The 17,051-nt window shown below is 46.1% G+C and overlaps 1 long non-coding RNA gene across 1 annotated transcript; it reads left to right on the top strand.

Annotated features, from left to right (window-relative positions):
- The first annotated feature begins 1,808 nt into the window (after positions 1-1,808).
- On the top strand, positions 1,809-12,027 carry LOC118791310. Its single transcript, XR_005005538.1, has 5 exons — positions 1,809-1,915; positions 2,002-2,055; positions 2,170-2,232; positions 2,680-2,733; positions 11,090-12,027. It is a non-coding gene; the product is annotated as an uncharacterized LOC118791310 (long non-coding RNA).
- The last annotated feature ends 5,024 nt before the right edge of the window (positions 12,028-17,051 follow it).

Here is a 17,051-nt window from a genome sequence, read left to right as displayed (position 1 = left end):
CCTGGATGTCTTGGGGACACCCAATGGGTCAGCTACTGGGGACATCCCTTTGAACCCTAAATGTGGTTGGCTGTCTCTAACAGTCAGATGGGTATTGCACAGTGTGTGTGTGGAAACGTTAATACAAAATGTAATGCAAACAAAATGCAATTTAAACAGGTTTGAACCAGTTACATTCTATCAGGTGCAATGAAATAGCATGAGGACAGTTACATTACACTGCATCAACATCTGACCCTGAACTTTCAGAGCTAATCTCAAATTCATCTGAGCTCTCAGTTGTGTCCAAAACATGACTGTCATCTGCTGATGACAGGACATGCAGGTAGAACTTCCTTGCATGCCTCTGCAGCTGTCTCATTTCCCCCTGCCTTCTGCGGATGAGGCAGGTGAGACCTTTCCTCGCATTCTCTGTTAGATGTCCTTAAGAAGGGACAAAATGTGTCACTGTACAGGTAAGCAACAAGTCTTTTACAACTCAAACATAGCTTGGTGAAACATATTATATAAAACTTCAAATAGAAGTGCACATTTACTTTGCAGGGTGTCTTCACTCTGATGGAGAGACAACTCAGACAAGACACTGGCATGGACCTTGAGAGAATCCCAGTGCTGCTTCATCTCTTTCACAAGGATCTTCTTCTCCTCTTGAAGCCTTCTGAGCCGTGCTGAAATCAACAGAGCCTGTAATACATTGATATGGACGATTAAGACCACTGCACAAAGTATGTAGCTTCAGAGATAATTTTTCTCATTCATATGCATACTTTGCCAGTATGCAAGCATGCACACCAGAACACCCATGTGGAAGAATACACACAGTACATAAAATGCGTACCACTTTGTGTAATTTGCCAAGGCCAGGGATGTTCTGTGTCCAGGATACGATCCATGCACACTGCTTGCTCGGGTGGAACGAGGCTGTTGTACTCTGACTCAGACCACCATGCTGCAACCTGACTTCTGGACCCCATCCCCTCTACTCTGCTCCAATCTATATCCGGTGAGATCACCCCATTTCTCTCCTCATTCATCAACACCTCACTAATCTCTGGTATTGTCCCCACAGACCTCAAGAAAGCTCTGGTCACACCACTCCTGAAGAAACCATCAACTGACCCATCAGGTGTTACGAGCTACCGACCGGTATCTCTCCGCTCATTTCTATCCAAAACCCTGGAACGTGCAGTACTTAACCAACTGTCCCCTTTTCTTCTCAGGAACAACCTCCTGGACCCCCATCAGTCAGGTTTCAGAGCTGGCCACTCAATGGAAACCGCACTCCTGGCAGTGTTAGAGGCTCTCCACACTGCTAGAGCCTCTGACCTGTCATCTGTCCTCACCCTCCTCGATCTCTCCGCTGTTTTCGACACAGTCAACCACCAGACACTAATATCAAAGCTGTCAGAGATGGGCATCTCTGGGACAGCCCTCCCTTGGTTCAAGTCCTACCTGACTGGTAGATCCTCCCAGATCTACTGGAAAGGTTCCACCTCTGCACCCACCCCTCTCACTACAGGAGTTCCACAGGGTTCAGTACTGGGACCCCTACTCTTCTCAATTTATATCAACTCACTTGTTTCTGTCTACCTTATGGTATCTCTGGGAAAGTAATTTAGCCAGGTTTTACCATTTCTGCTGGTTCCATCTTATGGACAGAAGTGTCAGGGTGTCATTGCATCCTTTCTGCAAAAATTCCCTTGTAATTATAGTGTAACCGGCAGAGTTACCCTTTTGCCTCTCAGCCACCGTAGCTCCTTCCCTTCTTGGCTACGCCCCCCAAGTAGCACTCGGGTGGCTAACCACTAATTAGCCAAGGTCCCTTTTTGTATTTAAATGGCCGATTCGTCAGGAACGGCAGTTCGAGTCCCTTGGTTCACTGCTTTCCGGTGTGTAATGCTATCGATGCTGAAAGGTATGTGCTCCCTGTTTGGTTTTCAATCACCGTTAGATCATTGCTGTGCTCACGCGTGTGTCTAAAATTGAATTGTTTGGTAACAGGTATTCGTGGGTATACAAACGCGTCCTGTGGTGTGTGTATGTGCTTCACTGAAGGTATTTGCGTTTTATTCAATCTGTTGCACCCGTACCTTCGTTAAAATCCATGTTGCAAACAAGTGATGCTGTATTTTAAATATGCGTGTGTGTAACGGCGATGTTTTAATTTAGGTCTGTGCTGGAGACGCCGAGTAGGGACCAGTCTCGCTCACGCTAACCGGAAGGCACGTAGAGGTAAAATTTAAACTAGGGTTGCCTCTTCTCGTGTGTGCAGCTCGCGGTAATCGGGGGTAATGTGTGTTGTGTACTCGGTACTGCTGTGTGAATGCGCGACTATGATGAATATTTTTTTCTTTTTTTTTTTTTACCTCTTTAGGAAAATTTGCTACTGCTGCTTTGCCTCCCGTAATCTTAGTTTAGCTTTTGCCTTGCGAGGTTTTAATGTAAGTGGCTTGAGTTGGTGTGTCTGGCCACTCGTTGTGCGTGATTTTACTATTTGTGCTCAGCATTTTATATCATTTGTATTTAGTCCTTAACCAACTGGTTGCCCCCCCCCCCACATAGTTATCAGGGAGTGTAGCTGCTGGTCTGCAGGGTGGGTCGCTGGACCTCGGTCCCCTCCTTCAGTGTCGTAGTGGTAAAGTGCACTTCACTATTTGCTGTGCGTGTGTGTGTTAACAGGCACCAGGAACAAGGGCACGCGTGGTGTGTTGGTCTCTCCCCTTCCCAGAAAAGGTAACCACCTCGGCCATCAGCCTACTCGTCCCCTATCATTTTTCAACATTTTATCTCTGGTGGCAGCCATTACCCTGTCCTCTGGCGGCATTGTTTGCCCTTATTACCTTCCCACCTGTTTAAGAGTTTGTAGCAATAAGGCAGGCCTATATTTTTAATTTGTTAAACTTTTGCATTCAACTGAAATACTACGTCTGTCGTCTTTGCTAGCTTAGCTGCATGCGAGAACCCTCTTGTCTCCGTATTATATCTTAGGAATATAAGCCGTAAGCATTTCTTGGGGTGAAGTCCCCAGGTGGAGTAGCCGAGTACCCTAGAGCCAAGACCTTTGACTGTTAGTTCCACCAGGTCACAATTGTAATGTCATTCATTCTGTATCCAAAGGTACAATTATATAGCATCTGCTTTTGGTATGTGCTTAGAGGTGACTGCTGTCCTAGAGGGAAAAGCATTACACTGTTCCACTTCCTCCCCTAGTGTGGAACCAGAACCAGCACCATCTTGATTTGCTGCATTCCATTTCACCTGGACAGAGGGACACAAACCTGAACATCAAGGGCATTTGGTACAGTGATACCTCCAGCAAGGCCCAACAGTCCCCTTTAATTCAGCTAAAGCCTAATCAAAATTCAAACTGCCTACTAGGTTCTTCCCTGGCCCATGCCCCACCCTTCCACCAAGTTCTATGTAAATTAGTGGGGAACCTTATGAGTAATCCTGCTTACAAACAAACACATACAGACAGGTGAAAACATAACCTCCTTGACAGAAGTAGATATGTTACTCTGGTATATGACAATGACAAAGTCTATTCTGATTCTGATGATGGTTAAAGATCATTTATTGTCAGGAGGGGATGAGATGCAGGTGATCAGGCACAGGTGGGCAGAGACAGGGCGGAGAACAGGGCAGGGCTGGAACACAGGGGAAAACCGTAAACATGAGCACATGGACAGCGAAAAAACAAAGCTGGTTAAGAAGCCGCCGTACTGATATTTATAGGATTGCATGTCATTTGATAGCAATGTTGTGCACTACACCAGGGGTGTCCAAACCTCTCCTGGAGGGTCACTTGTCCTGCATGTTTTACATCTCTCCCTGCTCCAACACAGCTGATTCAAATGATCAGTTTGTTATTCAGCAGCTTCAGGAGTTCATAACGAGTTGATCATTTGAATCAGCTGTGTTGGAGCAGGGAGAGATCTAAAACATGCAGGACAAGTGGCCCTCCAGGAGAGGTTTGGACACCCCTGCACTACACCGTCACATTTGAAGTCATGGGCTTTAGCATGTAAAACCAACAGGAAGGGCCTCCAGTTCTGAAGGGACTGGAGCTCTGGACAGCCAGTACAAACTCTTTGTGGGTATGGCCAGTATTTGCAGGCAACGTCCATACAAATGAAGGTGATGTCATGCTTGGACACCACCTGGTCCTGTAAAAACATGGGGTATGCAGATATTTCGCCCTGTGACCTGTGCCCTTCGCCCTGTGAGTGCTGTCACTACAGTTGAGTATGCGCTCTGACTGCGGTCAAAGTTGCATGGTTGGTACTGGGGTGACTGCTCTCGCCCTTCGCTACACGCCCTTATTAAGGTCAGCCAGCAAGACACCGTGCCTGCAGACTGCCAGCTCCAGTCCCTCCTCATCCACCTTACTGCAGGATCTGTGCGAAGTCTCTCTGGCTGCCGATCACTCCCCACCACACATGCCGCTTCCAGTGACCTACATTGTAGAAAATCACAACCAACAAATGATCTCATCAACAGTCATTACTGTTGTCAATTCTACATGACTTTTTGAGGACAAGGAACAGATCAGCGTTAGTAGATTTTTTGAGCAATTAAGTATACAGGTGGATATCACAATACATGGCAGTATTGACAGACTGAATTATGTTATTTACTTTAGATATTCAGATAGAAGTGCAAGTCTGCAATTACATGTTTGGTTTTGCTGTGTATGTGATCCATAAATCTGGTCACATCTTCATCATTAGCAATGAAGACACTGTCAAAGTTGGCCCTCTCCTCAGATCTAAAAAAAAAAAACAACAAAAGAGACCGCAAGCATTGCCGGGGTGCAGGCAGGACAGCTAAATTGCTCCTCCTTGCAGAATCGATTTCATATTGAACTGCCGCCCATTCAAAAAGGCTTTTTTTTTAAAACGGTCTGAGATCTTCCCAGTATATTAAAAGAAAAAAATAACAGCACAATACAATTTTTTTAACAAAGAACTTTTAATATAAAAACACCAACAAATTTATGATGCTGTAGAATGAAGAAAGAAATACTGACGCGGCCAAAGTGAACAGTCCACTTCTCAAACATTCGTAGAAATGCCTGACAGGACGTCCCTGGTGATGCCATCTTCATGTACGCAAAAGTATAAAATAAGTCTGCCCGATAAATTGTTGCAAAGTTGAGAGTGGCGGGCCAGTAGCCACTTCATATAAGATCATCCACCTCTGCATCTCGATAGGCAAAAGTCACACTGAAAGACATTACACATGTGAATTAGGATAATTCATCATTAGCACATATATATATATATATATATATATATATATATATATACACACATAAAGCAGTCTGTAACTTACCACAATGTGTAAGAGCCTTATCCACAGCACAACTGGTTGGAGGCAATGGCTGAAAGAAACCAGCACACATGGCACCCTGGTTGTGGAGGACGTAGGTTTTGTTGTGCCTGCTGATGTTGCATTCAGCACAGGCAGTCTCGGCATCTGACAGCCGCCCAGTTGTTCCCACACTGGCTGCAGTTTGTTGCCACATTCCCCTGTGCCAGCATGCTATTAACAAGGCGATGTCTCTTTGCCCTCCATCTCTCAGAAAAGAGAGCACTACGAGTGCTCCAATCCAGGGAAGTCAGAGGAGTTCTTTGGTCTGCTGCTGCTACTTCTAGCTCATCATCAGACCCACTGAAGGACTGCTGCAGATCTTGCAGAAGACATTCTGTTGCAATTGTAAAAGAAATACATGGAGTGTCTATAAGAGGCCTAAGATTTTTTTTGCCCACTGTTTGATCATTTGCATACAAACTAGCCAAAAACATGGAATTTATATTGTAACACAGTGTTGGATAACATTGTGAATGATGCTTTGCAATTGCTGATCAACAGCTTCAAAACCTCATATCTCAAAAAAAAACACAAAAATTAATTCATTCAGGGAGAAACATATCCTCATAAAGCATGGTTTTGAGACTTTTTTTTAGTCCAAGAGTTAATTTTGCAGACACAAAGGTAGAAGACATTATACACAGTACATATACAATAAATTACATACCAGCAGTGACTGTCTGTGCAGCAGTCTCAAGAACAACCTCTGGAGTCGCCTCTAAACTAGAGTGAGAGGGGGGATCAATCTTACAACAGTGCTCAGCAGTAATGCAAAAACCAGCAACACCCTCTTAAAGCAGCATTTATATGTATAACCCTTATATTTGTTTTCAAAATACCTGTACACAATCTACATTCATAGATGATGTTTTGGGTCAGACTGATGACTGACTGACTGGCTAATATTTGTTGAGAAATGGAGAACCTAATTGTACAGTTTTTCTATTTCTCTTTTTTTGGATCTTCAACATCAAATATATGCTTCAGATTTTGAAGAGGTTCGTACACCACAGACCACCTATATCAAAGCATTTTTTCATGCTACCTATGTGAGCCAAATCATGCTAGGACCAAAAAAAGCATTTTCTTATTTTTCAGGATTTGAGATCACAAAGATGCTATTAAAGATGAGGACACATGGGTCTGAACTGGTGTAATTAAGCCTAAAATGTTGAAGAATATTGAACACACATTGTGTGATTTATAACACAATGAACCAAAATTATTGTAATTTTCCCAGAAATATGTAAATTATATCACTGTGGTCAGTCTGAACCCAAACCTGTGGGGACTCTGCAGACTTTTTAACAGAATACAATGGTTAATTTGTTTAAAACCCCATAGAACTGTAGTACATTTACAGTGATGCATGTAATCCCTGGCAATGGCCTGCACTAACATTAAGGACTGAAACAATTTAACATTTAAAATATCTAGAATATGAAACTAACCATGTCTCAATTGATTCGGTGTGACTCTTGGCCTCTGGCACAGCATGTTGCCATCCCCATCCCTCTTTCTCCACCTAAACTTCAGTGGTCGTACAGGTGCTGCTGCCTCTGTCCAAAACCCCCCAGGGAGGTCATCAAGGTAAGGGGTGGTAAAGGGAGGTAAGAAGGGGTGGAAAAGGGTTAGAGGGTTAGCTTGCTAGCTATGTTGCTTGCTGTCCTAATGGAAGGGAATGGTTATGGCTAGCTAATATTGGGCTAGTTTGAGGGTGCAAAACTTTAGCTGGCTAAGTTACTTCGCAGTGAGTAGTTAGCTCACTAGTAGTATAAAATGGTATAAGCAAAGCAACTAAGAGTCGTCGTTCCGAAGTGCTTGCTTTGTGGCAGAATTTTAAGCAAAAAGTTATCTTTCACCTACCTAATAACGTTAGTCTAATCAAATCACAGCAATGAGCTCATCACAGAAGATGATGGCTACACGTCAGACCCATAGATATAGAAACGTAGATACCTCATTGACCACTGCTGTATGTCACAGCTATGCGTCTGCGTGGGCGCCATATTGAAGCGGTCAATGAGGTATCTGGTAAACAAATACAATATGTATTGAGAGATGCAGACTTCTCTACAAGCTCAACTGTAACTCGTTTAATTCTGAACCTATTTTCATGAAATTCATGGTTTGTTATAAATGTGAGAAATTGAACATGATACTAGTTACTTATTGGAATTAAATTCAGTTACTGGGGGCGGATCTCATCAGCTCTATGCCAAAACATTAACCTTCTGGACAGCCACAACTTCCTCTGGGACATGCACCTGTTTGGTGGGTGACAACAGAACCAGATTGTCTGCATAGAGCAAAAGTTAATCTCCTTATCAAGTAGAGCGAGTCCAGGTACTGCTGATGTTTCCAACATTGTGGCCAATTCGTTTATGTAAATGTTGAACACCCCAAGCCCCTGAGTGAAGAATTTTGTTTGTTTCCAATTTTAATTGCACATTTATTTTCTGTGTACATTGATTTGATTACATCATAGGTTTTACCCCCTACACCACTTTCTAAATGTTTATACATTCAAGTTTCTACATTCAACCATCTTGCCAGATTGAATCAAAAGCTTTTTGGGAATCGATAAAGCAAGCAAATATTTTGCTCTTGTTTTGGTTGATGTGTTTATCTATTAGGTTTGCTTGTATTGTTTCAGAGTTTCACAATAACTGAGGTGCAGATCCTGGTTATCTGGTTGTTTGTGTTTTTGATTAGATAGTGTTCTGAGTTTTTACGGTTTTACAATCAGTATCAAACCATTTTTCTTGTTTCACATTTTTTGGTTTATTTTTTGATAATTTCAGATTGGATATTAAGGCCAATTTTTCAAAAATGTAATTTATGTGTAGTACTGACAGATCTGTTCCTTGTTTATTGTGAGGGTATGTGGTGACCAGAAAGTTATCTAAGAGTGATTGTATTTCTTGATTTTGAATTGCTTTCTGGTACTCTTCTGTGCTATTTTGGGCCCATCTATAAGATTTTTGAATGTTGTACAGCTTACTGGGATGTGTGTAGGTGTTGTTAGCTTCCGTCCTTTTCGGATACACAGTAATTTGACTGTGATCAGACAGAAGGGTTAGAGGCCTGTCCCTGAAGGTTCTGAAAGAGAATGGATCTATATCTGTGGTCGCATAATCAACAGTGCTGTTGCCAAGAGGTGAGCTGTGTATCTCCTATAAGACTCCCCTCTTAACTTACCATTGACAATGTACAGACCCAGTCCTCGACAGAGCTGCAAGAAATGTTTTTCATTATTGTTGGTGTATCTGTCATAGTTATTCCTGTGAGAATAAATGGGGAGATTAAGGTGGTTCTGGCTGATGTGGTTATCTCCATCTGTGGTGATGAAGTCCGGTTCCTCTCCGGTCCTGGTATTCAGATCTCCGCAGATCAGCACATTTCCCTGGGCCTGGAAATGGCAGATCTCCTGTTCTAAATAATTGAACATATATTCATTAGAATTAGGAGATTCTGAGGAAGGGATGTAAATGGCACATAGGAAAATAATACTTTTTGTGGAGGTGGTTCCTTCCTTAATTTTTAACCAGATATGGAATTCCCCATTTTTGACCATTTCTATTGATTGTACTAGATTTGATTTAAACCAAATTAATATACCCCCTGAGTCCCCTGCCTTGCGTGACTTTGTTTAATTTGACTGAGGGTACTACGAGCTCCTTGCAGCCTGAGGGACAACCAGTGACTCTACCTGTTTTACACCATGCTTCCTGTAAGATTAGTATGTCTTTAATTTGTTGAATAAAGTCAGGGTTTCTGCTCTTCAGACCAAATGTTGAAGAGATTAGGCCCTGGATGTTCCACATAGAAATACTAAGTGATTTCATTTTCTTATTGCAGATTTTGACATTTGTCCTTTTTTAAGATGAGACAAACTCTGTTTATGAGAAAATTATGTTCAGTAAAGTAATAACGGGGAATAATAATGATGATTAGGCCTATTATTATTACAAATATATAACATCATTATTTTCATGCAGCCTGAACGGAATCTAAAGGTGGTTAATCATACAAAATAGTTTTATCTGAACACAAACAACTTACCATTCTTAACATTTTGACATATATGTTCTCTGGCTCCTTACCACATTACCTTTCCCATGAGGTGGGAGCAGATAAGGCTCAGCATGTGCTGAATGTTTGTCAGCTCACTGGGGGCAGGGACTGCTGGTCTGCAGTCGGCCTGGGCATAGCTCAGTCCGCCTGGTTGCTGGAGCTGCTGCTGGGCTGGCACTGGGCTGCAGAGTGGAGGGGGTGGGCCTAGTCTGAGTGGGCTGTGTCGTGGGGGGAAATGTCTGGGCTTTGGCTTAGGGCTGGGCTGACCGTGCTGGTGTGGCTTCATGGTGTGGCCTTAGCTGCTCCCTCAGGTCCTGCACTGTCCTCTCTCTGTCCTGCAGTTCTTCCATCAGCGTGGGTAACTCCCTCTAGTATGTCTCCCTGTCCTGCTGTAGCTGTCTTACCTCCTCTGTTAGTGCAGCCAGTTCTCCTTTATATATCTTCCTGTCTCTGTGAAGCTCCTTTATCAGTGTTGTCCGGGAGTTCTCATGGTCTTTTTTAATTTCCCTTATTTGTTCTCGTAAGGCCTGGGTATTGTGTTTAGCACACAGCTGTGTGAGCACCAGTTCCCTCAGCTGCGCCAGTTCTATCTCCAGCTGAGTAAAATTGTCCTTCATTTCTGTCGCTGTGCTCTGGAGCTGGAGGGAGAGTGCAAAATCAGAGATGGGGGGCTCACTCTCCTCAGAGGGTGAGACCTCCTCTGCTGGAGTGCTGAAGGTGTGAGCAGTGCCTATGTGATTTAGTGAGGGCTCACTTACTTGAAGAGTGGACTTTTCTTTTTTGCCAGTTCTTTTACGGCCAAGAAATCTTTCTGGAAGTCCCTTAGGTTGCCCTGTATCATGACTGTCCCGTTTTTGTATAAGCTGACCATTGTCATGATGCTGTCGGGGTCATCAGCTTCACAAATTTGTATCTTCCAGCCATTGCAAATGCCACTTTTTTTGGTGGAATGGTAGTGTTTACATAGCTGTGTGCCAAGCAGTATAGGTTCATCTGTCGAAAAGGTTCATCAGATCAGAGGTTGCTGATATTCCCATGGTGGTACCTATTAGTAATGACAGTCTCTGGTCTGTCCCTCATAAATTACTGCTTGTATTGTTTCCTGGCAGTCTCACTCTTGAGCTCTGGTGGGTACTGTGGCTCAGTGCAGAGGGGGAGGGGGTGTTGCTGCCCAGCTTCACTCACCAATGTATCCATTTCAAATGGTTACTTTTAAACTGTCACTTTCCCCTCACACTAACTGCCACTTTTAGAACACTGCTTTTACAGCACAAAGCTTGGCTAACTTGGCTAATTGGCTAACTTTGGTGAAGTATTTTTATAATTATTATTTTTAAGAATTTAAGTATATTCTAGTAGTCGTTGTAGCTCCAGTTAGCAATTAGCTTTTGGCTTGGTGTAGAGTATTTGTTCTTTGTTCTTTTTTTTCCAAAAAAAAGAAAAAAAAATGGCCTAATTCTGTTTACTATGATATTTTATTAGTTTAAAAAATGTAAAAAAAAAGTTTGTCTCATTTTAAAAGCAACAAAAGACTGAATGAAATTCAGGACCTGGTGTGAAGCATGTCTCCTCCTCTCTCTCCCTCTCTCTCTCAACCCACCTCTCTTTCTCTCTCTCTCTCTATCTCTCTCACACACAGTGGGGATCGAACCAGCGACCCTTTAGTTACGATTCCTGCTCCATAACTATGCTACATTGACTGAACTTAGAACATGCAAGAGACGGTGGTCCAGGTCGCTCTCGCATTGGAAGGCAGAGCGCTGCAGATCCTCATGGGCCTCCAGCCAGAGGAGCGACTCAACTGGCCATTGAGATGGCAATACAGCACTGTTTTGTGCACACGCTGATGACGCCAGTGACAAGGTAGTTGGCTGCCGGAGGGAAGAGGGAGAGAGCCTGTGTGTCTACGCTGCGGACCTCTGCCTGTACGGCCGGCGTGGGCACCCAACTTTTGATGCCACGACGCAGGAAGAGTTCACTCTCCAGGCCTTCGTCCGGGGGTCCAGCCAGAATGACTCCGAGGGCACATCCGCCTGCTCATGCCAGGGACCCTGATGGCAGCCCTACTCGAGGCAGAGCTGGTTGAGCATGTGCTGCGCATGGGAGATCGTCCGCCCCCCCAGCATGAGGCACCAAGTGCGGCAGGCAGATTACGAAGGGAGCGGCGAGGAAGAAGTGACTTGCCAGGCCACCACCACACCGCCACAATGACCTCTGCGGGGAACCAGAAGAGTGGCTGGGCAATCGGCAGGGGGGTGCTATCAGTGCGGAGAGCCGGGCCACATTGCACATCACTGCCAGGCGCCGACCTCACAGAGCACAGCATCTCAGCCGCCATTAAACTGAAGCAGGGTGGCACAATGGGGGAACTGCCACCCGCCAACAACCCTCCTTCCCTCGCCAAGTCACTGCTGTGGCTTTGCCAGCTGGGCCAGACACATGGGCTGTACCTGGACTGCAACCTCAATGGCACCCCATGCCAAGCCCTGGTGGATACGGGGTCCACCATTTCTCTGGTCCGCCCATGGTCACCAGCGAACGCGCAAAGATGCAAGAGGAAAGGTTGCTCCAGGTGTCCATCACTAGCCACAGCATCAACCATTGGTTTTGGCTAGCCAACATCCAGGACCCTTGCATCATTGGGCTGGACCTGCTGGCCAAGTGGGAGGCCGCAGTGGACGTACCCAGAGCTACGCTCCACCTGGGTTTGGAAGCTGTGGCACTCTGCACCACCGGCAAAGAGGGGCTGCGACCTACCTCCCCGTTGCCGCTGCCAGCCAGGAGGTCCACCTGCTGCTGCCACCAGCCGGAGGGTCTGCCCCGTCACCGGTGCCAGCCAGGAAGTCCCCCACGCCGCTGCCAGCCACAAATGGGGTCCCCACGTCATCACCGCCACTCCAATCCCTGACCAGGACCAGACAGGCTGTCTACGACCGGTATCAATGGAGTCGTGGGGGCCTCGAGGCAGACCAGAAGCATAAGCTGCGGGAGCTACTGGAGCAGTTTGCTGACATCTTTGTGGCCAGGGACGAGGACTGCATGCACACCAGCCTGGTGCAACAAGACATCGACACTGGTGATGCACGTCCCATTCACCTCCGCCCCCGTCGCCTACCCCTTGCCAAGCGGGCTGTGGCAGAACAAAAGGTTAAGGAGATGGCGGAGGCGGGCATCATCAAGCCCTCCAGTAGCCCCTGGGCCACTCCATCGGCTAGGGGCTGTGGCAGTTCCGGGTCATGCCCTTTTGCCTCTGTAATGCCCCGGCCACCTTCGCGCGCATGATGGAGAGGGTCCTGGCTGACATCCCCCGGAGCCGCTGCGTCGTCTACCTGGACAACCTCCTCATCCATGCTGCGGACTTCAAGGGTGCCCTGGCCAACCTGAGGGACGTCTTCTGTGCCATCTACTGGGCTGGCCAGTGCCTTCACCCCAAGAAGTACCACCTGTTCCGGCGGAAGATGTCCTTCCTGGGGCAGTCAGCGCCGCAGGGGTTTCCACCGACCCGGTGAAGCCCGCCAGCCCGACCCAGAAAGGCCAGGCGTTCCAGTGGGGTGAGGACTGTGCCACCACTTTCACCCAGCTCTGGTTGGCCTCCACCAGGACAAGGTGACTCATAAAATACAACACTCTTTATTTTGCAAATGGGAAAAAAAAGATACACAAAAATTAATAAAAACATAAAGACACTAATACGTTTGCCACCTGCAGCTGTTCTCCTTCCCCTGCCCTGCTGAGAAGGGTCTGGACTCTATTGGGGGGCCCTGCTACCTACTCCTGTCCTCCCCTTCCCGGACCCAGATGAGCGGGTACGCAACCCCAAACACTACAACCCACACACCACACAATAGCCTTCCACATACGTGCCCCACTGCAGTATACTCCGTGATCAGGTGCCCCTGCCACCCGGGCACAGGGAGAGAGAGAAACGCTTTTACCACACCGGGGGGGAAGTTTTACTGCCGTGGGGGAGTCTCCACACATGCACACACACGCGCACGCACACCATGCAAGACACACACAGAACACAAAAGGAGATATAAGGGGGGTATGTAGCTCAGCCCGTGCCACCGTGCCGGGCCTTGCCTATGTCCCAAAATAAAAAGTAACTAAACGCACAAAGACAAAGCCCTCCATGTCGCTCCTGTGGACAGGCTGGCGGCTCCGGCAGCGACCCACGTCATCTTCTCGCTAGCAGCTTGTGCCGGCTCTGCGGGGTCTCTCTGAGGGAAACAAAGTTCAACAGCTGGTCCGCCCTCTTCCCTCTCCACCTCATGCTGGGGACTCTCACACACAGTTGCTGGTTTGCGGTGTCACCTATGTAAGTCGCTCTGGAAAAGACCGTCTGCTAAATGCCAATATTATACATAATATAATATACCTCCCTCTCAACCAGGGGATCCACCTCCCGGGCACACACTTTTGCGGGGTGGGGGCTCGCCGTACAACTTACCATACCAGTAGTGATGTGCAGTTTGTGAACAAACAAATCCTTTTGAACGAATCTTTGAGGTGAACTGAGTGTACTGAATGCCTAGTCTAAAAGATTCGTTTCTTCCTCTTTGCAAACATGCTCGCTGATTAGCTGACATAGCAGCTATAACTCTCCCTCCAGTGGATATTAGATATGCAGTCTGTCCACGAAGCAGCCTATCACAAAACTGTATCAGCAGTACGTTCATGATGACAACTAGCCAATGGCTGAAATACTAAAACTCTTGAAGCACCTCCCACTGGCCATCTTGGCACAGCTGACGATGTGGGACAATGCAAAAGATCCAGTGACTACGAAGACTCTGAACTCCCCCTACTGAACTGATGAACTGTTGACAAGTTCCTCAGTTCACCAGTTCCTTCGGACTCAAAGGACCCGGTGACTACGAAGATTCACTGATTATGCTGACAAGTTCCTCAGTTCACCAGTTCCTTCGGACTCAAAGGACCCGGTGACTACGAAGATTCACTGATTATGCTGACAAGTTCCTCAGTTCACCAGTTGAACTATGAAGACCTGGTGACTGTGTGTTGCCAGAATCGCTAGTTCTCAGTACAGCAGGCTTGAGCTACATCCGCCATTGACTGTGATGATGCAAAAGGAATCAGAGCGCTTCCATGACATTATTATAGGTATTCTGCCACCCTTGTACGCCCTGCACAAGCTGACAGATAGATAACTCCTCCTCCAAATCACCACGCTGGAGAGAGTACTCGGTGAACTCTGTTTAATGGTGTACTGGAAGCGGGTAAAACTGTAGGAAGATACAACATAATAAACACATGAATTCCTGTATATATCAATAAAACAACCATGAAATGAGACCTGAGTTCGTTTTAAGTGTGCAACTTACTTGCCATTTTAACCTGTGCTTTGACAATTAACTAAAATCAGTGTTTAACCATTTTAAGTGTTTTAACTATGACAATGGATTATCTTATCCTGCACATACTAACCAACACATATATCATAAACTCACATTAAAACATGAAATGTCACTCAAGGCTTTATTAACAACACAAACATACCGACTGTGCATCCAGGAACATGAAACGTAACAGACAAAGAGAATTGTCGTGACCAGAACTTCTGAAGCCTTTTCTAACTTTTTCCCTTAACTAAACACTTCCTGAACAGAAAAATGAGGTGCTGATGATATCATCAATAGGTGACTAACTCTTAAAGAGACAGTATGCACTTCACTGACAGCACACTCCCCGCCTGGTATCCTAGGATACCACTAACTTGGCAGTTATGAACACAAATAAGAAAGCTGTCCTATCATTACTCAGCAGGGAGGAGTGTCACTACTTGAGTTATAGGTCTTAGGAACAACTTCATCCCTTCTTTGTCTGCAACCTTGATCTCCACCTTGCGGATTTTTCCATCTTCACTTGGGAATACTTTAGTGATGCGACCTAAAGGCCAGTCATTCCGTTTGGATTGACAGTCTTTCATAAGCACTACAGTCCCTTCTGTGATGTTCTGCTTATCTGCTTGCCACTTTCTTCTCGGTTGAAGAGTAGACAGGTATTGTTTCTGCCACCTGTCCCAAAAGGTACTTGCCAGGCTTTGTACTTGTTTCCATTGGCGTCTGTAGAGGTCAGTACCGTCAAATTCGCCTGGAGGAACAGGACATGGACCAGACTTCTGTGTGAGTAGAGTTGTGGGTGTCAGAATGAACGGGTCTTCCGGATCCGTGGAGACAGGAATCAGAGGCCTAGAATTTACAATGGCGGTCACCTCAGCCATCAATGTGGTAAGAACTTCGTGAGTAACTCTTGAGGGTCCCATCTGAAGCATCATAGAGTCCAGAATTCTCCGTGTAATCCCAATCATCCGCTCCCATGCACCCCCCATATGTGAGGCATGGGGCGGGTTAAACATCCAAGAGCATCCTTGTTCCGAAAGAAACTTAGACACTCTGTTCTCATCCACGTTGGAAGGAATGCACAACTCTTCGCATGCTCCTACAAAATTGGTCCCTCGATCAGAGCGTATCTGCTTCACTGGACCACGGATAGCGATGAAGCGTCTCATGGCATTTATGAAGCAAGATGTGTTCATGCTCTCTATGATCTCGATGTGGATTGCTCTGATGCATAGGCAGGTGAATAGTACCGCCCATCTCTTATCATTGGCATGGCCCCCTCTGGTGCGGCGGGTGGAGATGGTCCAGGGCCCAAACACGTCTACACCCACATACGTAAATGGAGGTTCAATGCTGACTCTGTCCATGAGCAAGTCTGACATTTTCTGGACTTCACATCTTCTGCGGAGCCTTCGGCAAGTAACACATCTGAAGATGAGAGAGCATATGCATCTTTTAGCTCCCACAATCCAGTAACCTGCCATACGTACAGCACCTTCAGTTAAATGCCGCCCCTGATGTTGAGTTTGCTCATGATAATGTCTCACTATCAAAACTGCAAGGTGATGTCGCCTAGGGATTATGATGGGATTCTTCTCATCAGGTCCAATGCTTGCTTGAGAAATGCGTCCCCCAACTCTCAGGAGGCCATCCTCACCTATAACAGGATTCAGGGGAAGGAGGGGGCAATCCTTACGGATGTTCTCACCATTTCTAATGCACCGAATTTCTCTTGCATAAGCCTCTTCCTGAACAGCTTTGATGATGGCGTTCTTGGCTCTTGCAAGCTCATCCACAGCATTGGCTGCAGCACAGCAATGCCAACCTTTACAATGTCTTGAATCCTTGGGTGGATCTTTTTTGAAAGAGCGGGTAATGTGTATCAGACATGCAACACTCCGGAGTAGTGAGTTCCAGGTGGAAAAACGCTCAAAGCGTCCGATACCAAGGTGATGTTCTTTGGCTGTAGTGCTGAGTGCCATTACTTCGGGACGCACATCTGCATCTTCATCAGGGCCCACCAAGTCAAATTTGTCTGCACTGCAAGGTGCCTGATCTGGCCAGGTCAAGAATGCTGGGCCTGTAAGCCATGTTGTGTCCCTGAGGTGGGTTGCAGAGACAGATCTTGACGCCAGGTCAGCAGGATTCTGGCTGCTTGGCACATAACGCCACTGTTGTGGCCGAGTGCTTCTCCTTATTCTCTGAACTCTATTATTCACAAACACATAAAACCTGCGT

This window comes from Megalops cyprinoides, chromosome 16 (genome assembly GCF_013368585.1).
Source record: "Megalops cyprinoides isolate fMegCyp1 chromosome 16, fMegCyp1.pri, whole genome shotgun sequence".
In the NCBI taxonomy this organism is placed as follows: domain Eukaryota; kingdom Metazoa; phylum Chordata; class Actinopteri; order Elopiformes; family Megalopidae; genus Megalops; species Megalops cyprinoides.
This window is presented reverse-complemented; position numbering and strand designations above follow the sequence as displayed.